Below are 25,898 nucleotides of genomic sequence, written 5' to 3' on the forward strand. Positions count from 1 at the left end.
CAATCTGTTTGTGGACCCTGAACGGGGACCACAAACAGACAGGACCCAAGCAAACAGGAGGTTCACTGTTTACTCAGTGTCTTCCAAATCTTCTTGCTTCTTTAGCAATTCTTGAAGTTCACTGTACATCGCAGTGTCTTTTTCCTTCCTGAACATTGTACTGTTCAAACCAATTTCAATGCAGTTTTAACGAAGGAAGAAACGGCAGCCGAACGGCCAGCATGGACGCTGTCAGCTTCAACATTTTCGGCATAGACCGAAAAGCGAGCAGCGAGCCTGTCCAATCCACAGCAAACAAAGACGCGTGCTGCGGAATCAGCCACAAAACCAGTGCGAACGAAGGAGAAGCGCCACTCGAACAGCACGGCACTGACGGTTTCCGATTCAACACTTTTCAGGTGAGCCATCGCGCTGGGGCTACGAGGGAGGAAAAATAGACATTTATGTCCAGAAAAGATACATTTTATTACAGTGGACCGGAACCCCCGCGTTATAAGGCAGACGGGGCAGGATAACGCAAGCCAATTTTAAACTGGGTAGAGTCACAAACCAGCTTGGGAGCTTGTCTTTGCTTGACAGCAACGCAGAGAGCTGTGAACAGATTTTCAAACTCGGCGGGCCCAAAGACTGTATTTAAAATAATTTCTGTAATATTACAGGGTGATCGCACAGCGAAACCAATTATTTTAATCCAGTAAATCAAGCCTGGGGGCTGCCCAAGTTTCTGAAACCCGGACAAAGAAGGCACCAGTCAACAGTTACCCATCACGGGCAACAAATAGAACAGACGCAAAGAACTCACCGATAACAACGGTTTAACTCTGTGATAAAACCCCTTTGTCCTATAGCAGGCATAGAAAAACATGGGGCCCAAACGGAAAACACGGGTAACCCCAACACCGGCGCAGAAGCCCACATCACCACAATTGCTAGTAGCCATTGAAGCGGCAGAGCACTATGGATGGGCATGGGTTAGAGAAAACATGTACGGCCTACCCAGGGAAGGAATTACCAGCCCACCCAGCCAGGAGGAGGTTCCTCCACTATTGAAAAAGAGAAAAATATCCAAAGACACCAGAAAAGGTACCAAAAAATGGTCAAAATTATGCGAGAATATAGCGGAATTACAGCGACTAATGGTAGAAATAAGGGGGAAACAGACGCCGCCCGCAAGGGAACCTGGGGCCTCAAACCCCCCCATCACAATAGAACCTACTATAATGGTTGTAAACCCACCCGTAACACTACCTATAGCAACTCCGCCACAACAAGTACAGCAGTTGCCAATAGCGGCCACAGCTATAAATGCAACAGCCTCCACAACTCCAGCAACTGATCCAACAGGTGCCCTAAAAGCATGGACAATGCCAGGCGCAGACAACACAGGCGCGACAGGGACACCCGGCAGCAATACAACTGACATTATATCAATCTGTAATGCGCAAGTAGAACAAAAAATGAAATCTTTCCAAACAGAGATATTAAATAGATACAAAAGATGCCTGGCATGGAACATTGATACCACAATCAAAGAAGCCATATGGGCCAAAGAGTTTATAGAAATCTTTTCCCTAATAGAAGCACAGCGCAAAGGGAAAGACGCTTTTAGAGATCCCAAAAAAATAGAAGAGAAAGCCATTGCCAGGAACGCCCAGGTCGAACAAATCTGGGACAATTGGTTACAGGCCTTTGCCATACTAGCAACAATATATGAAGAAAAAATCCCCATGGAGGGTAGGAAGATCTGGGCATACGTTGATAAAATAAGGGAAGTAAAAGTAACACAGAAGGGGAAGACATGGCTTGCATACGACATCAGATTTAGGAGGAGCATGTCAGAAAGACCGGCCATTGAGTGGGATGAAGTCCACAACGTATACACCCTCAACGCCGAACCTCCCCAGGAAGAAGATACCATGCATTCGTCTTCCAAAAATAGCAAAGATTTGCAAGTAAGCAAATCTCATGACAACGATAGATCCAAAAAAGGGGAGCAGCCCTTTCGGAGGAACCAGCCTGGGGCGGCTAAAAATAATGCTCACAGACAGAACAAACAGCAGGCTGTCAAATCCAACATCCCATGCAGAAATTTTGGTAAAAACCAGTGTACATGGGGCAAAGAATGCTGGTACAAAAACGCCTGCACAAACTGCAACGGCGACCATGCAACAAGCAATTGCACCAGACTACCAGCCAAGAAAGAATGATATCCCAATTTTAGAACCAGGACAAACGCCCATCAACCCGGGCAATTTTAGGGACGCTCTAATCAGCTACCCAGACACAGAAACCAGCAGGATAATATCGCAGGGTTTCACCAAAGGGTTTTTTATCCCATTTAAGGGCACTGGGTCACAAAACATCCCGATGAACCTAAAGTCAGCCAGGGACAACCCCCATATAGTAGAAACCAAAATCAAGAAAGAACTGCAACTGGGCAGGGTAGCAGGTCCATGGGACGCCATGCCTCTAAAGGACTATTTAATATCTCCACTAGGCCTGGTCCCCAAAAAAGAACTCAGAAAAATGCAACTAATCCATCACCTCTCCTACCCAAAAGGCCAGTCTCTAAACGATGGCATCCCACACACAGAATCCGCTGTAACTTACACGCATTTCCAAGAAGCTGTAAGGCTCATACAAGAGTGCTGGAAAAACGCCTTGATGGCTAAACTGGACATTGAATCTGCTTTCAGACTCTTGCCCGTCCACCCAGAGTCACAAAAGTGGCTAGGTTTCACTTTTAACAACAAATTCTACGTAGATAGATGCCTTCCCATGGGGTGCGCAGTATCCTGTGCACTATTTGTGCAATTTAGTTCCTTTTTTCATTGGGCTTTCCTAAAGCAGAGACCAGGGACAAAAATAGTGCATTACCTAGACGATTTCATGGTCATTGGGCCACCAAACTCCGAGGAATGCGGCCAGGCTTTAACAAAACTGGAGCACATGGCCGCTCAATGGGGAATTCCCCTAGCGGGGGAAAAAACCACCAAACCAGACACAAACATAATCTTTCTGGGCATGGATATAGACTCGGCAAAGGGGCTCTGCAGAATCCCCGAAACAAAAATATCAGAACTCCTGGCTAAAATATAAAACCTGATAAAGAGAGAAAAGGGGACTGTAAAGAAAATACAATCCTTAGCAGGCAGCCTCAATTTCGCATCCAAAATAATACCTCAAGGGAGGATATTTTTCAGAAGCCTGGAGTTCAAAATCAAATCACTTACCAAACCACACTTGCATATCCGGCTAGGCAGAGAGGTGAAACAGGACCTGGAAACATGGGGAAAAAATCCTCAGAGATTTCAACGGGTCTTTACTTTGGGGAACGCGTTTAAATACCCGGTCAAACAGGGTCCTATAAACCGACTTAGCTGGGAGCAAGGGTTTTGGAGTCATACTAGACTCCGAATGGGTGGCAGGACACTGGCCCAATTCATGGCAAACAGCAGGGTGGACAAGAAACATCACCTTACTAGAAATATTCCCCATCTGGCTAACATTACACATCTGGGGCAGGCGACTAGCGAATACTGAACTTTTCATTTGGTGCGACAACATGGCTGTAGTGGCCTCCATAAACAGAAGGTCTACAAAATGCCCTTTAGTATTAAAAGTATTACGAGCCATTACAACAGTCACACTACAAGTAAACGTTGTACTCAAAGCGAAGCACATTTCAGGGGCAGATAATAACATTGCTGATGCGTTATCTCGCTTCCAGTGGACAAGATTCCGAGAGCTAGCACTGCACGCCCAAGAACAGATGACGCCAATACCAGCAAAATGCTGGGCAATAATGGGAAGACAAGGATAACGGCATCAACGCCAATGCCAGAGAGCACAGGCGGGGATGCCCAACGAAAACCAGGCACCTATAAAACGGGTGCCAACAACACAATGGCATCAATGACAGCACCAGAGAGTGCAGGCCGGGATGACCAAGACAAAGCAGGCACCTCAAAAAGGATGCCAGCTACACATTGGCATCAATGCCAGCGCCAGAGATGCCCAACAAGAATCAGGCACAACAACAACGGGTGCCAACAACCTCACATGCTTCCTAACAGAGATGGCAGAGAGGGTGGTGGCAAGCACCACAGCAATACAGTACAGTAAGTGTTTGCAAACAGTATTCAAAGCCACAGGTTTAAACCGCGTAGAACTAATAACGATTAAAGATATAGAAGTATTTTTAAAATGGGCCCGGGAACAAGGTTTCAAAAGGGATTGGGCTAAAAGCCACCTGGTGGCAATCTCATACTTTACGAAAATTCGGGGCGATTCAGACCCCACTCAGAACACACTCATTTTTTTATGCAATGAAGGGATGGGGCAGATTGGAGGGGCCGCAAGTGGACACCCGCGGACCCCTTGATTTCACCCAACTGGTACAGATAGCAAGCCATTTGAAAGCCATATGTTGGCACCCTTACGAGATAATGTTATTTAAAAGAGCCTTTTTCCTAGCCTACTTCGGGGCTTTCCGGGTAGGTGAACTCGTCGCTTCCAGCACCAAGGCCACAAACGGCCTGGGCGTCATGCGAATCAGGGTGAGACAGGAGAGTGTTAACATAGAAATGCAACAGTTGAAAACGGGTGCAAAAAGAACCATCAATATTTGTTGCATCGATGAGGCAACAAACTGCCCGGGGTGCATCATCAAACTCTATTACGCACAACGACCCAAAGAGGGGGGGAGTTTTTTAATCCACAAGGATGCATCGGCCCTAAGCCAATTTAAAGCAGTGCTGATGAAAGCAATCAGCAGAGCAGGGTGGGATCCCAAACATTTCGGCACTCATTCCTTCAGGATAGGTGCCGTCACCGCTGCATGGCAAGGAGGTTTAGCACCGCAACTACTAAAAAACATAGGGGGATGGAAGTCAGACTGTTATAAAAGATATATCAGACCGCAATCGATATAGCCATCCACCCTAATAATTTGTCTTGCTTTTCCCTCCCTCCCACCACCACAGAAACAACAGGCGAATTGAGGACCACATTCCGATCAGCATGGATAGTTGGCCACTCATTTGTTTTCAGGACAGGCAGATGGGCAGAAGAGACTAAAGATGGGCCACCTTTCAGAAACACCATTACTTCATGGTGGGGATACAGAGGCCTACGTTGGGTGGACGTCCACAAAACATTAGCGCAACTGGTGGCATACAGGGACCCACCAGAATTCCTGATCATACATCTAGGGGGCAACGACCTAGTCAACACAGCTAGACGCATCCTATGCAAAGAAATGTGCTCCTCCCTAGCAGGCATTTCACACAACTGGAGGGGTACCGAAATATATTTCTCAGCCATCTTACCAAGAAAGAAATGGCTAGGGGCCAACTGTTACAAATCTATAGACATATCCAGAAGAAAACAGAACAGGACTATAGAGAGATTCTGTATGACTAGAGGACTGGGTTTCATAAAACACCCAGCCATTACACTAGGCAACCCAGGCCTTTTTCTCGACGACGGCACCCATCTGTCTAGCCAGGGCATGGAGCATTTCTTTCGGGAAATCAATACAACTCTTGCTCTCAGGGGCTGTCTCTAGGGCATACTCTTGGGGGAACACGGGCAGCCGGGAACCTGCCCGTGTGTGGCGGCACGGGTCCGAGGGGGTAACCTCAGGACCCAGTGCCCAAAAGTATGATACCATCATGATATGTGATATTGTTATTGTCATAACCCATATCTGTACAATAAAACCTACGGCCTTTTTATTGCCAACACTTGAAACAAGTTGTGAGCCTATCATTATGGGTGAGGGTTTGGGGTTCGGCCATTACTAATGCATGCATATGGGTTCAGCAGTTATGGGCAATGCTGCATGGGCATCCCACAAGCGAGGCAGGGTAACTGCTGTTACCATCGGCAGCTGAGAGAGGGGCAGCCCCAACCCCCCGCACCTGTTCCTCTCCTTCCCCCCAGCTACGGAGACACGCAGTCTCGGCAGCACAAAAGCCACAGAAGGGTAAGGTGCGAACAGTCATCGCACCCTCCCTCCAAACAGCAAGGTGCTAAGCGCGATAAGGAAACAACCATCAGGCAGGGCCCAGGTTCAAAGATCTGCCCCCAACAGGGGGTCAGACAGTCGGCTATCCAGCCGGGGGCTGCAACAACAGCGGCCCCCACCACATGCACAACAAAGACCCAGGGCCTCCCGGGGTCCTATAAATGAGAGCAGCATGCTCAGAGTAAACACAATCTGTTTGTGGACTCTGAACGGGGACCCAAGCAAACAGGAGGTTCACTGTTTACTCAGTGTCTTCCAAATCTTCTTGCTTCTTTACCACAGAACCCGCCCGCCCTACAAAAAGGGCAGAAGAACAAAAAGAAGTACAAGGCACTGTACGGTGCCCACAACAAGTCGTGGGACACAAGAAGGCGGCACGGGTCCGAGGGGGTAACCTCAGGACCCGGTGCCCAAAAGTATGATACCATCATGATATGTGATATTGTTATTGTCATAACCCATATCTGTACAATAAAATCCTACAGCCTTTTTATTGCCAACACTTGAAACAAGTTGTGAGCCTATCATTATGGGTGAGGGTTTGGGGTTCGACCTGGCATGCATATGGGTTTAGCAGTTATAAAGGGCATTCGTTTGGTAAGAAACTGGTAGTGTGAGTTCAAAGAAGTCCAATGAGCAATGCCCATTTGAGGTTGAAAGGGTACCTCTGGGGCATGGCTGACGTCTGTTCGTCTCTCTGTGAAGATTATACTACATTGATTTTTGGCCAACAAGTATTCACTGTTTGACTGAGCAAAAGATGACCCTGATGGCGAACCGCCTTCATGTTGATGGCAATGGTTAATTGTGTTATAAGTAGTATATATAATCTACCACCTATATCTGAGATCCTTGGTACCTGACATTGTTGTTATTTGCAGTCCTGTGAGGAAATGGTTCCCAATGTCAGGATCAGAGCCAAAAACAACAGCTACCCATATGTAATAACAACATAGATGATACCAAAAAGTGAAAGGCTACGTCCTGACACTGTGTCTCAGCTATTAAATATTTAGCTGGGTAACCTTTGATTAATGGTCTTTGGTTGTTGTCAAACACGTAGGTCTAGTCAGGTCAGAGACTGTAATGGTTGTGATCGTACACTCTCTGGAGGTCATGTGGCATCAGGCAATGTTGCATGCTGTGTCCATCGGTGATGGGCAGCAAAGGGTATATTCAATCTGAATGTTCAGGTCCGGATAGTACTGGTGTCTAGACTGGACCATGGAGCTGGATGAAGTACAGTTCAACCCCAAAACTGGAGATCAGGTGCAGAGAAATATAGGGCAAAGTGTGGGTACCACACACCAGTGGAACAGACTAAGTAAACACAAGACTCTTTTATAGTTGCAGATCTCAGATTCTTGTGTTTAACTATGCCAGCACAAGGGTCTCATCATTGATATGTAACTCAGAGTACATGATTGGCTATGCGTTTGCTCCCCTGAGCTCCTTGGAGTGAGAAACCGGCATGGCCTCACTTTGGAAAATTGATGTTTGGTTCCAAAGTTGCCATTTGGGCTTAAACATCAAGTGGTCTTGGAGACTTGCAGGATCTTTGGTAGTGTGCGTCACTCCATCTCCCAGGCAGTTGCCTTCTTCAATAGGATTCCAAGAACCTGGAGTAGACCATCCACATTTATGGGATATTTGAGTGAAGGAAGAAACCCATATGCCAATAAAAATGTTGCAGGCTCTCTGAAAGAAATAATAGAGCATGATAACCTGTTCTGTGGGAATGTACCAACTCAGAGTCCTCAGCCACATGTTTTAGCTCACTATACCTTTCACAAAGGAGGAATATCCACATGTTTTCGCTACGGTATAATAATTGGTCATTGGTCATTTATAACGTGCTTAATACCCAGAGGTTTCTAAGAGCGGAGACAGGGATCAAATCTGTGCTGCTCTGCAGGCGAGCGTGTTGCCCCTGAGATATCCTCCAGAGTACCTTTCACAAAGGAGGAATATCCATTTGCATATCAGTCTTTCTCCGGCCCACTTGAGCAGTCCAGCACTGAAATGCTAGGAAATCGTCCTTTGTACAAGAGTACCTAGAGCAACCCCAGAAACGTGAGTCGGGCCTCATCGGGTGGAGCTGTGCCTCTTTGAGCACAAACATTAGGTTCCAGGACTATGAAGAGGTGGGCTTCACGCACAAAACACCAAATACCATTCACCAACATGCAACACTGTGAAAGTGGAAGTGAGTGGATCCATCCACTTATGTTCACACCACCTGTGAAACTGGAGAACAACCCCATAAGTGATTGACCCCTTAACCAGAAAGAGACCTGCGTCCAGCTCGACATTTCCACACATGAAGAATAGAAGGAACACAATTACTGCAATGTCACGCATATGCACAGGCGACTATCACGCCCCGGTCTACCCGCTGAAACCCTGGGGAATCAAAGTCTCCATTTGTCCAGGCCTGCCACACCCAGACACGAGGCCTGCTTCATCAGAGCACACGTTACAATCGACCATATCTTCATAGCAATATGCCAGTGGTCGAATACACATGCATAGGAATCAGTTTGTACAGGCCTGCCACTCCCAGATTTACTGCCTGCCGAACCTGAGCACAAAGAACCCTCTACAAGATGGAACAACCTAACCACAAACAGTTACCTGCCATGCAATACCAATAACACAATATGGAATGTGCCAATCAGCCCAAACATTGCCAAACTTCACATTCACAGACATACCACAGTGCAATCACAGTACCTCACTGTTGCATACCACAGTCATAATGAGTTACGCGCAGAGCTCTAGATGTGCCTCAATATCAGCACAGATCATTATCATTCTAAGTGCAATGAATGGATATGTCTGCATGTCCTTTTTACACGTACAAATTGCATTACATGAAAATCATCTGCAAAAAAAACACACTCTGCATGCTTCACATTTTTTTGCATGTGAAAATAAAGTCCAGATGGTTAACTGACACTACACTAGCGAGTGAAACATGTTTTACATGCACAACGCCGACACCAAAACCACAAAGGCCTCTAAGCAACACCTTAACTTAATCTGCACCTTTCTTTAGGCGCCTTCACATCAGGCCTCTACATTGATTGACCAGAATGCAACACCCACCCAGCCTCTAGACATGTATTCTTATACCAGTTCTGAACTAGGTGTAAGATGCATCTCATAAAATGGATGAATGTATAGATGAATCAGGAGGCCAGGAGTGTAGGTGACCTGAACGCTTTATTACTCAAATTCAGATTCAGTTCATTTAGGCTTTTAGAACAGACGCAAGACAGGGGAAACCACCGGGCACCCAATTCACACACACCTGAGCCCGAACTGACACTCACATAGAACATTGATTCAAAGAAGCACTTACAGAGCACTCTCTGAGCTGCACATTCACTCATCATTCATGAACATTCTAGCTTCAATCCTCATGGCTAACAGGACAAGCAAGGACGCAACACTAACGTTGCAGGATGTTTGCCAGGCAATCTTTGTGCGTGTGAATGTCCTCCAACTTCCAAACATGCCACTCACGCTGGCTCGATCTGGCCTACCTCTGTGTTGCTTCAAGGAATCCAGACACACACGTTTCTTTACTGAATAGGCCCACATCTGTTTTTCATACACAATTTCCACTGGCACAATGTCCATCTGCAGGAGCTCAAACATGATTTTTAGAAGGGATCCAAGTTTGCTCTCATCCAAGCATAGTTGTGTTTTACTCATTGGGAATAATGGAAACTGTCACAAGCAGGCAAGCAGGGGTGTTGCTAGATTCAGAAAAGACCCGGGGCTACGCTAATGTCGGAACTGTTGGGACTGGGGGCTAGCTAGCCTTTTGGCTGTAGCTCCCGAGATTCTATCCGGGGCTCCAACCAAAAGACCAGAGGTTATAGCCCCCTTACAACCCCATAGGTACGCCTCTGGGCTAGGTAGCAGGGTGGAGGTACTTGCATGAAGAATAACTGGAACATAGTATAACCCTGTCCTTAGGATGTAGGGTCCTGGGGGCACACAGAAGGATTTTCATCCTTAACAGGATTCTCATATTGGTGTCCACTAGTGGAAATCCATACAAACAAAAGAAAACCTTGCTAGAATTTCTTTTTAAAGCCGGGAGTGTTCTTCAAACTGCAGCTTGGGCATTTCAGTCATACAGTTCCTTTCCTGAATAGATTCACTTTCATTGTTTTAGGACATGAAAAACAAATTGCGGAGGTCATCGTCAGGCAAAATGTGCAGTGGTCAAACCTAAAGTCTGATCACAATGTAAACACTTGTTGGATAATTTTCTTTTCTCAAAATATCTTTGATTACTCACATGCCTCGGAGACATTTTTAAACATATGTCCACAAGGGAGTGTAATAGAAGTTCTGGCAAAGCAAGACATGTATCTGAAAAAGTATAAATAGCACCTCAATGGGAGTACATATGAAAAACAAACCTATTTTTAGCACACTCCTTTCAGCACAATAATCATTTCATATACAACCATTCAATGGTAACCACAGCTTATGATCCAACTCAGTTATTTAGAAAAATAAACCAATTTAATATATACAATACATACTAAAACAGTACAAAACAACTGGTCTCCTGAGACTCAATCTCCTCTATCAAATAAACGTAGAAGATACAATTCACATAACAATCTACTGTGTGGGAGTTAGTGCGTGAGACTGATTACTCACTCCCAGATTTAACAGAAAACATGATTCGGTGTCACAATTTGAACTCATTACACACGTGTGTAGTCTTCCACAGCACATTAGAATAACTCTTTCCACTCAACTGCTGATGATCATTGCACCAGATTTAGTAGTGTCTTAACAGTTGTGGAGCTGTATCCGTCTCTGAGCGTTTTTTCTTTCTCACGCTTGTGCGTGAACCTACACACTTTGAATGTCACCAAGTATCATCTCATACAATGTCTATAAACAAAACATTGGCACTACTGTGTTTCGGCCCTCAAGTATCTTGGGTCTCCCTTGGACGGGGCTTAGGAGTCTACTTTGTTATTGTCCGGCCTTCATCAGGACTTCATAGATAACTTCACCCCCTTCTTTGCTTTCTTAGCAGCTGTGTACATTTCACAAAGTGCAACATAAACCCGGTCACTTCGACCATTCGAAAAGCCTGCAATCAAGCACAAATTAGGTGTTTCCCATATCACGGTGGTAGAGCTTATAGGAATGGGTGTTTGGCAGTACTTTTGGGAGAAAACAGGATTGCCGGGGGAGGAGAATGTAAAGGGGTGAGCATTTATGAAGGGAACAGGTGGGTCATTATGAGCAATGTTCATTTAATTCCCATCAAATTAAATGAACTTATAAATTATCGTTAATTATTGGTTTATTGAATTCTCTCAGTTTAATTCTTACACTGGAAATTCTCACAATAAGACTCAAACCGAACACATCATATCACTTTTCATCACTGCAACATCGTTCTCTAACACTTCCAGTCATGTATTAGGTGATATCTCCCTTTGTTGTCTGAAGATTTTATTATAATTGGGGGACGTAAAACTCGTACAGGCCCTACCAGCTTTGTCTGCAGGTTATATATTTCATATATGGATTTTTATATTTAGTTGACGTTTTCTTGATTTGAGCTGATTTGTTCAGTTTCATGATTTGTGTGTAACTTATTTGAAAAAATTAAAATACATTATCGCGCCCAAATAAAGTCTTTAAACAGAGCAAACATCCCACTTCGCAAACACCTGGAGTAGGATTCTCCACCCTTTAAAAATGTATTGACAATGCAATGTATTGACGGCACGCATCCAGCTGAGTGCACCGACGAATGCTGTTAGCTGACCCGCTTCTTTTGCCAGACTGTTGGATTGCTGGAGCCCTCCTATGGCATTTTACACATGGACTTTAAAATCATCAAAGATATATGCCTATTGAATATGGACAAAGCCTGAGAACTATAGAGAGCCAATTATAGGTTTACTAAATAACTAACTGCCTCTACTTCTCTGTTTCTGTATAGCTCCAGCGAGGCCATGCCCCTTTACCCATAATACACTATAAAAACAGTGTGCATGCACATTTGCGTGCGCACATCCAGCTGAGTGCACCAACGAGTGCTGTTAGGTGTTTGCTGTGAGTGGGTAGGGCAAATTTCTCTGTATAGTGGGGACAAGGTAAATTGTAACCTGATTAGTTTGGTAAATATTGCTATAGTCAGATCATTTGTACTTTATGGCTTGCTTCATGGTTTGCTCCTGTTGCTAATATTAAACCTCTTACCTACCGGTTTTTGTGAGCAAGTAGGGTAATAATTCTGTATAGTGGGGTTAAAGGTGACTCATACTCTGACTAGTTTAGAGTTTATTATAGTCTGGCAGCCCACTCCCCCGATCCCCCTGGCTTGCTCCTGTTCACAATACCAATCCCTTGACTCACCTGAATAGTGTTTAGCTTAAAAATAACCGATTATGGGCCCTAAGCTACGCTCACAAAATTTAAAAATTAAGAAACAGGATCGGAGCATAACTCCCCAATACCCTCAATTAACACCTATAAGAAAAAAAGAGGAGCAGGGATAGAAAATATTTAGACCTGGATAAATGAAAAGCCTACAACTGAACAACCCGAAATCTCAGGTTTCCTGACAATGCCGCAAAAAAGAGATGTAGCAAAAGAGGTATTAAATGAGGAAGGTCTAACATTGCCCAAGAACTCCCTTTTGAATTTATGCCACGATTTTAGGAGGCACGTAATGAGCATTATAGCTGCACCAGGGACTATATTAGCAGAAAAAAGTTTTGAATTAATGGAAAACATGGATAATGTCATTGGCTCAAATTTGTCTGGTACCCCAGACTTGGAAAAGTTGGCCCAAGTGGACTCTATTATTCAGGATGAGAACTATTAATGGGATGACCTAAAAAGGACACAAAGTTACATTGAACACCGCAAGTAAACTTGAGGCAATTGCAACAACATTGGACATTGTTTTTGGCATCTGTCTAGTCTCATGAAAGAGCAACAAGACTTAAAGGAATTAGTGATAAGATTCACTGAGACTATCCAACGTAAAAGCACAAGGGTAGAGGAGTGTCCTATAGAATATGAGAACAAGGAGTAAAGAAAAAGGGTTAAATTGGTATAACAAGTAAGGACACCACAACCTGAAAAAATAGTTAATCTTTAGCAGAGATGCAAAATCGAGATGTTATATGTGTGACATCCCGCCTTGCCCACAAACCCTTGCCACCTTCCCCCCAACCACACCCTTTCCCCTCCCTAAAAACTGCACGCCTAGCCCTAGCAAGAACCGAAGCTGTATCCCTCTCCCCCTCTTACGCCCCTACCCTCTCTCACACTCCAATCGCAACAAAGAAACTAAAGAGGAAACATACCTGGTCCCCCTCAATCTCTCTGCACTCTTTGCCTTCCCTGTCTCGACCCACCACCTCATTCCCGCAATCACCTCCTTCCCCCATGGCTTCACCCTTCCTGAAACCCTTCTCCCTCGATTTCTCATCAACTACAACTGAAACTCCCAACCGCCCACACCCGACCTTCAAATCCCCCGAACCAAACCCGATCATCCTAACACACGGAGCCACCCAACCCCGCCCAAAGCCTGCCAATTTTTTCTGCTCGCCCACTATTTCCATCGAGCAGCACCCACCCTACCTCTCTCCCTCCACTCTCTCCACCAGCAACCCCTCCCGCCCCAGCACCGAGACCAACCTCGCCTGCCGATGTGAACTGCATTCTATTTAATGCCCGATCCGTAGCAAAAAACAGACACTGCAATTTTGACCTCCTCGCCTCTGTCAAACCAGACCTAGTTTTCATTACTGAAACTTGGTTCTCTGATGACTTCGGCCAAATCGCTAATGAAGTCTTCCCCCCTGACTACTCCCTCATCCCACTGAACCTTCCCTCCGGAGGAGGGGGAGTAGCATTCATCTTCAAGTCTCTCTTCCACGCCTCAATCATCGACAACCAACTTTCCATTCCTTCCTGCAAATCTCTCCTCGTTAAACTATCACTCTCCCCATCGCTCTCACACAGCTTCCTAATAATCTACAGGCCCCCTGGCTATGTTAAACAATTCGCAAACAACCTCTGCGACTCTATTGCCACCCTTCAACTAAACCATCCCAACCTCACCCTTCTATTAGACTTCAACATGTGGCTCAGCATCCCCACCAACTCTATGACACACTCTCTGGTTGACGGTTTAGACGCAATTAACCTCCAACCCCACATAAATGGCCCGACTCACTATAAAGGACACACTCTTGATGCCATTTTTAGCTCCAAAACCCTGATTCATTTAAAGCCCCCCACCCCTATCATCTCGTCTGATCACTTCATTCTCTCGTTCGCCATTCGCTCACCCGACCCCCTTCCCGTACTCGAATCTGAACCTCCGAATCTATGCAAATGCTGGAAAAAACTAATAATTGCCCCGGACCTAGCCGAGGTGCTCCTCCAGTCTCCACCACCTACCTGCCATCTCAACAAACAACTAACCCCTGACACCTTTGACTCATGGCTCAACGCATCTCTGATGCGGCTCACACCCCCTTGCAAACCATCAACCCGCCGTGGCCTCTTCCCCAGATGGTTCACTCCTGAGTTGAAGATCACTAAACAACTATATAAATATCTAGAACGCAAATGGCAGAAAGACAAAACCCAGGAGAGCAGGGCCACCTTGGCCCGACACCTTTATCAGTACAAGGCTGAAATCCGGAAAGCAAAAAAAGCCCACTACAACTCCCGAATCCTAAACTGCAAAAGCCGAAGCAAAGAACTCCACAAAATCATCTCCGAATTCACCAATCCGGCTTGCACCACGACCACCCCGACCCCCTCACAATCACTGTGCGACTCACTCTCCCTCCACTTACACCACGGCTCTCGAAAGAACAAAGACTCTAACCAACAAACTGGCTCTCTTACATCCACTAGGCAATTCTCCACCCGTACCGGCCAGCCAACCACCTGCGACCTCTACGCAACCAACGTTCGAATTCTTTAGTCCAATATCACCAGAGCAACTTCTCAAACGCCTATCTGCCCGCAAACCATCTGGCTCGCCGCTGGACCCTTGCCCAGCCACAACCCTCAAAGAAATGTTCACTTCCACCTGCGCAAGAGAACACGCAAGATCCATAATAAATGCCTCCCTTTCCTCTGGCATCTTTCCCGACGCATTCAAAACGGTTCATGTTCAACCTCTAATTAAAAAACCTTCGCTCGACCCTCTCGAATCCAAAAACTACAGCCCCATCTCAAACACCAGGTTCCTTGCCAAACTCATTGATTGAACCGCCTACTCCCAACTAAATGCCTTTGTCAAAGCCAACAATCTCCTACACCCCACCCAATCAGGTTTCAGAGCCTGTCACGGAACTGAAACCACCCTAACATCAATCTGGGATGACCTTAAAATGACGGCTGACTCCGCAGGATGCGCCACACTAATCCTTCTCGACCTATCCGCCGCCTTTGACACGATCAATCACTCAATCCTCCTAGACCGCCTCCACTCCCTAGGAATTCGTGGAACCGCTCTTAAATGGATAGCTTCATTCCTCAAAGATAGGTACCAAAATAATGATACTCTCCACCTATACCTCCCAAGCCTGACTAGTCGACATGGGAGTCCCACAATGAGCATGCCTATCTGCCCTCCTGTTCAATCTCTACCTGATCACCCTCCCACCAATAATTCGTTCACACAACATCCTGTGCTATAACTACGCCGACGACACCCAACTAATTCTAAAACTCCTGAACTCAAAACCAAACTCCCGACCTGACCTGGCCTCCTGCCTCCTTGACATAGAACTCTGGATGACCCAAAGCCACCTCCTACTTAACCCCTCCAAAACGGAAATCATGGTATGTGGCAACTCCGAACTTCTTCCGCACCCACTACCATGGCCATCCGCGATGGGCAACTCACTGACTGTCTCCAAATCAGTGAAAAATCTGGGATGCACCCTTTACTCTGACCTAACACTTTCGCGCCAAGTCAACAACAACTCAAAGTCCTGCCACTACCACCTTAAAACCCTTAGGCGCATCTTTCCATATCTCTCCTTTCCCAACAGACTCTCCGCGGTCCAATCAATTGTTATGTCAAGACTGGACTACGCAAACCCCTTATACCTCGGAGTCCACGCGTACCAACTGAATAAACTCCAAAGAGCACAAAACGCGGCAGCCAAATTGCTATTTGTGCTTGGCCCAAGAGACCGCGTCTCCCCAGCCCTTAAGACGCTGCACTGGCTTCCAGTAGCCCGAAGGGTGACTTTCAAAACCTTACGCATCTCCCATCGAGCACTGCATAAAACCGGACCTCAATATCTTCAAGACAAACTAAGAGCCTATTACCCCCCACGCACCATAAGATCGAGCTCACCCGGCCTCCTAGTCATACCAAAGACAAACTCAGTCAGGTTAGGTGGATCATCATTCTCAGCCTTGGCCCCCACGCTATGGAATTTACTCCCACCCCACATCCACCTAACTGAAGATTTAACGTCTTTCCGCAAACTGCTGAAAACCTGGCTCTTCCCATAAAACCAACCTGTGCCATACTAACCCAAACAGACTAACAGCAACTCAATGACACCAATCCATCAAACTACCTGACGCGAGAAACTGACAGCTAATAACCCCTAATATAAACTAAGAAGGACAAACAGAATTAAATGAATAAAGTAGATCAAAGCAGTAAAAGGGTTAATAAGAGTAAATCATACGGAAACAGTAAAGAGAGTTAAACTGCTGAAATGGACAGAATGCATGAGGAGTGAACGAAGTGAATGGCATGGATGAAATAGTTAGAATTAATGAAGCTGGTGGAACAGATGAATGCACTGAGTTGAAGAATGCATGAGTGGAAGAACAGATAACTACATAGTTTTATATGAGTGTGGAAATTGAATGAATAAGTAGATCGGATGAGTGTATAGAATGGATAAACACGCTGAAAGGATGAGTGTGTAGAGCGGATGGGTGTGTAGAGCGGATGTGTGTGAAGCGCGGATGAATGCGTAAATATAGTGAAGCGAGTAGAACGCAGGAATGCGTAAAACAGATGAATGTGTGAACGGATGAGCGTAAACCAGATGAGTGTGTAGAACAGGTGACTATGTGGAGCGGATGAGTATGTAGAGCATGTGACAGCTCCAGGTTGTATCTGCAGGTATCGGCAGCAGAAGCAAGAAAAGCGCATGAGTGTGGATAGCGGATGAATTCAGAAGTGCAGAGAGTGTGTAGATCGCTAGAGAAGATGAATATACAGACCAGGCGAATGAATAGAGCGGATGAGTGTATAGAGTGGATGAGTGTATAGAGCGAATGGGTGTATAGAGCGGACGAGTAGATAGAGCGGACGAGTGTATAGAGCGAATGAGTGTATAGAGGGGATGAGTACATAGAGGGGACGAGTGCGCAGAGGGGACGAGTGCGCAGAGGGGATGAGCGCACATAGGGGATGACTGCATAAAGGGGGTGAATGCATAGTACGTGTGAGGGCATAAAGCGGATGAGTGCCTGGAGCATAGGAGCGCATAGAATTGTGTGATGTACATAGTATGGTTTGGAATGCAGAGAACATTTGAAAGAGCATATAACCCATCATATCACACCACCACGCTTACTCTCTCCTTTACATCACCACTCAACTAGAACACAGAGATACTATGACACCATTCGGTATAACTGTTCTCATACCAACATCCGCCGCTCACTCCACATCATTCTAAGTAAACACTGCTGGTTACACACCCCCCAGCCAGGCGTTCTCCTCAGGCCTAACGCAGCCACATCCGGTCTGGATAAATCCTGCCAGAACGAACACATACTCCTGATCTCTCAACCACCACACCTTCAGCTAAGAAGCAGCTATTACACGAATACCGCACGAGCTGCACACATACCTGGTGCTCACACACAACTTTTGACTCCCTCTACTCTCTCTACTGATCTGATCTACTGATCTGAACTTCGGTTCCCAAGGGCGTTCAACCTACCAGTGCCTTCAGACCATACCAATGGTATATAAGGCGCTATATAAATGCAAAATAATTTGATCTCAAGGTGGTTACTAAGGGAAGAGATAAAGCAAGGAACATTTTAAATAATGATGTCAGGTTGATGGAAAAGTGGTTGAATGGGAGGGAGAGAGTCACCAACATAAACACTGCTGAGTCAGTATTGCCATCTGTGGCTAGTTTGGAAAAGAAGGGATTTATGGGAAGAAATGTGAGGTATATGAATTTACCTATAAACAAGATGATAGGATTGCTCACCACTAGGGAAAAGGATATCTATATGGGTGGTTAGCCATGCGCAACACCAATAAGGACCGGATTCAGTCAGGCCCCGGGAAATTAGATGATTGTGAAGGCATGGTGTTGAATCCAGGCAAGTGCATTACGATTATAGAGATGAACACCTCTGAGGATAGTCCCTATTTAAATCGAACTTGGATCCTTTAACGTCTACATATGGGCCCACAATTACACTGTATTACAGCAGCAGATATTGAAATTGTGACATTGCCTAAGATTGGTAGCTGGGAACATTGCCCAAGTTATGATGCCTGTTATAGTGGAAATCATTAGTGAACACTCAGAGGTATTATGGAAAAGTTGTTTCAAAAATGTAATATGTAATATAATTATGAACAGCGTATCTGTAGATGAAAAACAAAGTGAATATCATTTGAATGAAGATCAAAATAAACAAGCATAAAGGAGGATGGATATGTGGATCCCTGAGAGGGATCATTTTGGGGAAAATTGAGAAATGGAGACTGGCCATGAGCCGGTAGTTATCCCTTGGAATACCAGACGGTTCCGGTCTTGTCTACATAAAGACGGAAATAGTTTTATGAAAAACTATGATGCATCTGCTTTCCAGGAGACATGTCTAAACGGAACTATCCTGACTGATGGGTTTAATATATTGGCAAAACATAACTTGCACTTAGCAGTGGAGTTGGACGGCCGGTGGGGGGACTGTGTGTAGGTGCTAAATGCCTGATAACAATCATTTGGCTGCCGAGCTTTTGTTTTTTGTGCGATCATAAGAAATTTGGGGACGCTCAACAAATTATTGCTGAAAAATGTGTACTCCCACCCGGGGGAGGGGGGGCACATGTAGTGTCTGTGACCAAAGTGATGTTCAACACCATTGAAGGTTGGCTGTTGGAATCCCCCAAATCTCAAATTATGGTAGTTGGTGACTTTAATGCCTATTGTGATGAAGCCACTCACATTATGAACAAATGGAAAGAATTTTGTGGTGAATTCGATGTAGTTACTCCTTCTGAACTGGGAAGAAGTGGAAAAGGCTACATGTCCCCCTTACAAATAACCAATGGAATGAAATGGGTAAAACCGTTCCAGAATTGGGGATTATCTTATTTGGACCCAGACACTATAGGGGCCAAACAAGTAACATGAACAATTGGAAAAGTGGCTTATGAAATTGACTGTATGTTTGTTAGTAATGGTATACGTAAGCAATTGGATCAATTTGAACATAACCCCACCCCCTTTAGTGCCCACACAGTGCTTAAAATACTATGGACTGAAAAAACCTGGAAACATGTGATGATATGATATGATATGATATGATATGATATGATATGCCATTTATAACGTGCCTATACACAAGTGTTTCACTACCCATAGATGGCGAGGCAATTGCTACTACTGGGCTATGGGTGTTGAGCGATATGCTTGCAATGATCCAAATGACTAACAGCAGACTGAGTGTCACCCAACATACTAGGAAGAAACATGCCAATGTGTACGATAGTGTGATACAAAATGAGAAGAAAAGTAAATGAGGAAATAAGGAAAATAAAACAGGATATGGGGATGGACTGGGACATGAAAAGGAAAAAGGTTGCTACTAAACGTATGCAATTTAAGAACTGGCTTAAGGCCCACAAACATGACATTAAAAATGCACATTGGAGGGACATTTTCATACTATGCAAAACCAATGATTCAAAAACATTTAGGTATTTGTATAGACAACATCTAAAAGATGATGATAGTAAGGAAGTTAACGTGATACCTGTGGAAGAATGGTTAGAATATGTAGGGCAGTTTCTTTTTTTTTAATGTGGAACACAGGGAACGTGGGATGAATATAAAGCTATGGGACAATAATAAACTAGCATTTCCTTTTGGCTTTACAGACATCTTGAAGGTAATCAAAAAAATGAATACGTCTAGAGCCCCAGGGCCTGACAGGTTGGCCAACGTTGTTATCAAACGTAACCGATTAATTGGGCAAAATTGCTCCTGAAGTTGTTCTCCTATATCTGTTATAGTGGCGAAATTCCAGTGAGATTTTGCAAGGCCTTCCTTGAGCCCATTTAAAAAAAAGGAATAAGAACTAGTCCCAGTAACTATCGGTTGCTAGCCATGGCAGACACCAGCTACAAGATCTTTTGCACCCTATTGCTGGAAATTATAAATATATGGATTAGTGAGAATAATGTACTATGTTTACAGCAAACTGGTTTCAGACAAGGCTATAGTACCCTAGATAATTTGGTTACTTTGAACCATACTATCAGTGATACAATTAGTAGTAAAGGGACACAGTTGTACGTATGCTTTATTGGCTACTCCAGAGCATTTGACTGTGTAGATAGGGATAGGCTCTGGACTAAAATGTCAAACTGGGGAAACCACTGTAACCATCTGTCTGGATAAGGGTGCCATTATCATGAATGAAATAAGGATGTGTAACATCACCAGTACTTTATAATCTCTATGTTGCTGCTATGAGGGAAGACCTGGAAACAGTGCATAATCACCCACCGAAAGTTGGGGACTAATGTAATTAGTTGGATGACGAACGCAGATGATACTGTAATTTCAGATAAAACACTGATAGGTTTGCAGAGAATGCTCAATACCCTGTATACATTTGAAAAATACATTAATCTGTACATTAATGCAAATACAACTAAGATCATGGTTTTTAAAGACTGAGGGTCTAAGAATAAACAGCATGGATATACAAGTGGAAGATTGATACAGTGGCATTAGAGGTAGTAGGATATCTACCAGGAATCCCAATTATGAACAATTCTAAAACATTCTAAGCCAATATAATTGAAGCAAAGGTGATACAAAAATGTAATGTTATTAGGAGATACTTGACAAAAAAGGGAGTTCCTCTTTTGAAGGCTTTCCTCCAAATTTATAAGAATGATACAACGTTTATATTAATCCTTTTTGTATTTTGACACATCATTTTTGACAATGAAAAAAAATATATATATAAATAAGAACTGTATTGTGCCTGGGGTATTATATGCTCTAGAAACCCTGGAGGCCAAATATATAACTTGCCTTGATAAATTGGAGGGCAGACTTTGGAGACTTGTTCTAAGAATGCCAAGGGCTGTACCAAATGAAGCTATAAGATGTGAATTGGGTTTAACCTCTGCAACGACATTGTGGAAGATGGGCTGCAGCAAATTGTACATTAATATCATGTTCTCAGAAAGAAATCAGAATATCTTACTGAGCATGATTGCCATGAATATGTATAGGAGGAAAAAGCATAATAGCCTAATGAAAAATCTACAGTTGACTGTTTCCTCCTTCCTATATGCCATTGACTTATGCATGCCGAGGGATAAACCTGATGTAAATCACATATATAAGCGATTAAAAATTAAGGCTACGGAATGGAATGCTGCCAAAATCTGACAATCTTACATATCAAGAAGCTCTGTGTCCTATATACTATGCAGGGGTTACAGATACCTTAACCCCGAAATTACTTATTAAAAATGTACAACCAGGAATTCTCAAGATTTATCCTCTCCCATCGATCGAATATTCTCCAGTGTTATGAGTATGTGGGGGCTTGGACCTCTGTCCCTCATAAAGAATGAGTGTGCTGACTATGTAAACAAGAGGTGGAAACGATTAGACACCTCCTGCAGGAATGTTAATACAAGGGATGTAGGGATCTGGTATGTGACCTCAGAATGACAACCACAGACCATTTCTGGTCAGCTATTTTCATGGCAGAAGCATTGATGTGTGTGGGAGCTGCTTACTACGTATGGAAGAAAATCACCATTAGACTGAAAGAAATTGGGTGAAGGGTGAACTCCATATTATGTGTATGTATTTTTACCTCTTCTTTCTATCCAGGTCATATTTACTCATGTTCCCTTCTGATAAAGGATGTTATTGGTTCTAGTGAAAACTGATTCAAAGTTATCTGTTTTTTTATATTTCTATATTTTGAATTTTTTTATAATTTAAAAGGGTACAATGAAGAAAATGTATCGAAGCTGTGAGTAATTACAGGATTTTTCATACATGTAATGATTTTAGGGTGTAATGATATGTAATAGATTAAAATTGGTTATTTTTTATAAAGTGTATAAGGTTTTAATTAACCAATTAAATACAAACTAAGTAAAAAAAATGTAAAGAAATTGACAATGTTATCTATGTGCATATATTCTCTCAAAATGAAGTCTATTTATCACGTTCATAGTGAACTGTGACTTATATATGGTTACTTATCCATCTATTTCAAAAAGTGCAACGGATTTCAATTCATTTGAGTAGGGAGGAGTTTAAGCCATGTTGTAATGCAAGATATGTCCCCCTGCGAGCCATGCTAAGGGCACCTCCCCTCCAAGATGCTCAACAAAGCATGGGCGGTGACACACTCTGAAACATCATGGAACACCAAGCATGCTCAATGCCCATTATGATCAATCTTTTAATTGGAGGAGTGTAAACAACTATGTGAGAGAGACCGAGCATAGCAATGGAGGCGAACAACTAAAGCAGATTGGGGGGTGGAGGCTTCTTTATCCGAGAAAATCTTTCGAGTAATGGGTAAAAATGATTCATTAGACAGCACTCTTCATAGGAGAAATTGGGTAAAAAGCCAGACAGTATGCAATCTGTTTTGTAGGGTAACGCATTAACAAATCCAAAAAATGCAGGTCTATGTGCACAGGCATTTTTCCTAACACATGTTCATGCCTTTCCCCACAATATATGGCAGTATAAAAATATGCCCATACATTTCCATTTTTGCTGCACCAATATATGCCTCAATTAGATTGATTCTGGATTAGCTTCTTTAATTCAGACTAACTTCCAAACAGTTTATTACTCTGTTTTCAGTTTCCTTTCAACTGTGCTCACAGTGTTCCATATCCAGTGTCCAATATTGTTGGATTTTATTTCAATACTAATAGATTATGAAAGTGGATTCTGAAACTCAATCTGCCATTTTCACAAAATTAGAGAGGCACTCCCACAATTTCCACAATATTTAGGAACGATTCCTCTAGTTCTGAGTCTGTTGGCGTAACATCACCTGACCTTTTACTGCTGTGTTGTTCAATGGCCAATCACTCATGGAGGGTGCTGGAGCATGTGCCTCTCCCTAGCATCCTGCCCTGCCATGGTGGTCAGCTTGTCTCAACTGATGGCCATCTGAAAATACAGAAAATACTTGCAAGAATAATGCATCAGTCTGGTCCTTGTTGTCTGCTCAAATATTGGCACACCAAAAAGGTTACCACAACCTCCCACTACAAGTAAAGTTAACTCTGGAAACAAGGCCGTGCTGGTGGATAGTGCCTTTGGTTGACTATGCATATTGGTGATTAGCCTATTCTGTAATACTGAACTAGCCTTGCTACATTAGTGAATTTGCCTATTGCCAATATTGAACTAGCCTACCCTTCACCACAGAACTAGCCTTGCTACCTTACTTAACTAGCCTATCCTGTATGGTTGAACTAGCCTATATCATAATGCTAATTAGCCTATCCTAGAACTAGTGAACTAGCCCACCCTGACCCAGTCAGTGATCCAGTTAGTACCTGGATCTAGAACTCCTAGCCCACTACTGGCCCCTGAACTCCCAGCTCACTACTGCGTTCCCCAAACACCATAGTTCAGCCTGCGCTTCTCCTACATGCCTGACTATACAGCTGCCAAATATGCCTGTGCCTTATTTACTACAGTTCACACAGAGGTTAATCCTACTATCTACACTATTTGCCTAGGTACTCACCCATATTACTACCCCGTTACTTTACACCAGCCTTATTCTGAGTCACCCTGCCGTACCTACCTCTACGATGCTATACCCACCCAATAGCGCCAAGGGGAATTGGCTGTCAGACCAGCCTCCCCCCCCCCATGGCCACACCTTAGGAAGTCACCCTATCAGTAATTTACTGCTGAGCACCACACACCCACTTACCAATCCCTACTTAAACTCACCTGCCTTATGGTTAGAGCACTTTGCCACGAAACCTACAACCAATCAACCATGTGCACTACACCTAAGAAATACTAGATTGGGCTATAGAATTTCCTGTGTAGTCACCCATAAGGTAATATGATCAGAGGCGCCTTGGTTAACGCTAGGTCTCTCCCTGCACATGCGCTGGACATTGCTGACCTCATCACCACCCAAGATCTAGACTTCCTCGCCATCTCTGAGACATGGCTACATGCAGCCTCCGGAACACTACTCTCCCTTGCCATACCGTCAGGCAACTCCATCTCTAGATGCAACCGCAACACCTCCCAATCGAGAGGCGGCGGTGTCGCCTTTGTCCATAAAAACTCATTGGGCCTTAGAGCAATGCCTAACCAACAGATTCCTTCAGCGAAGCTTCTCTCAGTCAAACTCCCCATTTCACCCAACCAAACTGCCACCTTACATTTGATCTACAGACCTCCTGGCCCTACTAGCACCTTCCAGGATGACATTGCATCCATACTAGTTGATAAATCCAAAACTAAATCACAAATCATCCTACTCAGGGATTTAAATCTTGGCTTCCAAGACCTCAACGACCCTACTGCAGCTGACATTTCTAACTCACTAACAGACCTAGGTTACATCCACCACATACTAGAACCTACCCACATTAAGGGGAGGACACTCAACTGGTTAGTTGACTCGAATTGCAACATCAGCCTACAGTTTAAATCACCTCTGCATGTTCAGACCACCATATTATTACCTTTAATATAAAAGCTAACCAACGTCACAAACCAACCGCAGCCCCTGCCTTGCATACCAGAAATAAAAGGGACATCACCTGTGATACACTACTGCCACTCATCATTCCTACCCTTAACAAAGCCTCTGTATCGTGCTCAGACCCCACTGCACTAATCGACACATACAACCATGTCATACTTAGAGCACTGACTTCCATTACAGCACTGAATTCCATTGCCCCAATTAAACTCAGGAAATCTCAACCACGTGCACACCTCAACTCTTGGTTTACACCGTACTAGAGAGTGCTATGTAAAGAAAAACGTACTGCTGAATCCTAGTGAAAAAATTAATCCTTCTGATGCCCACAAGGGTAGCCTTATCATAGCTTCCCTTAACTAGAAAGAGGCCATCATCCAAAGATTCCTAAAACTTGCGTATCACGCAAGTGGACTCTAACACGAAAGAACTATTCAAAATTCTGAAAGAACTTGAATCCCCTGCAGCCCCACCTGACTCGTGCACCAAAGACAGCATTTGGTGCACGAACATACAAAAAGAACTCTTAGACAAAATGGCCACCCTCCAAGCCAAAATCAAAACTAAGCAAAACTCTTTGCAGTTAGACCAGCAACCAAATCCCCCCACTAGCTGCAACACCCAGGCCACCATCACTCAAACCATTCAGTTTCTCTCCACTCACCATCACTGATGTTGAAAGTATCATTAACAAGTTCAAACCGTCCAACTGCCAAGGTGATTCATGCCCAGCCCCAATCATCAAAGAGGCCTCTCACAACTTAGCCCCATTCATTAACCTCCTTCATAAACTTGTCCTTCG

Source organism: Ambystoma mexicanum, chromosome 9, assembly GCF_040938575.1.
Source record: "Ambystoma mexicanum isolate Mex_15411 chromosome 9, UKY_AmexF1_1, whole genome shotgun sequence".
Taxonomy (NCBI): Eukaryota; Metazoa; Chordata; class Amphibia; order Caudata; family Ambystomatidae; genus Ambystoma; species Ambystoma mexicanum.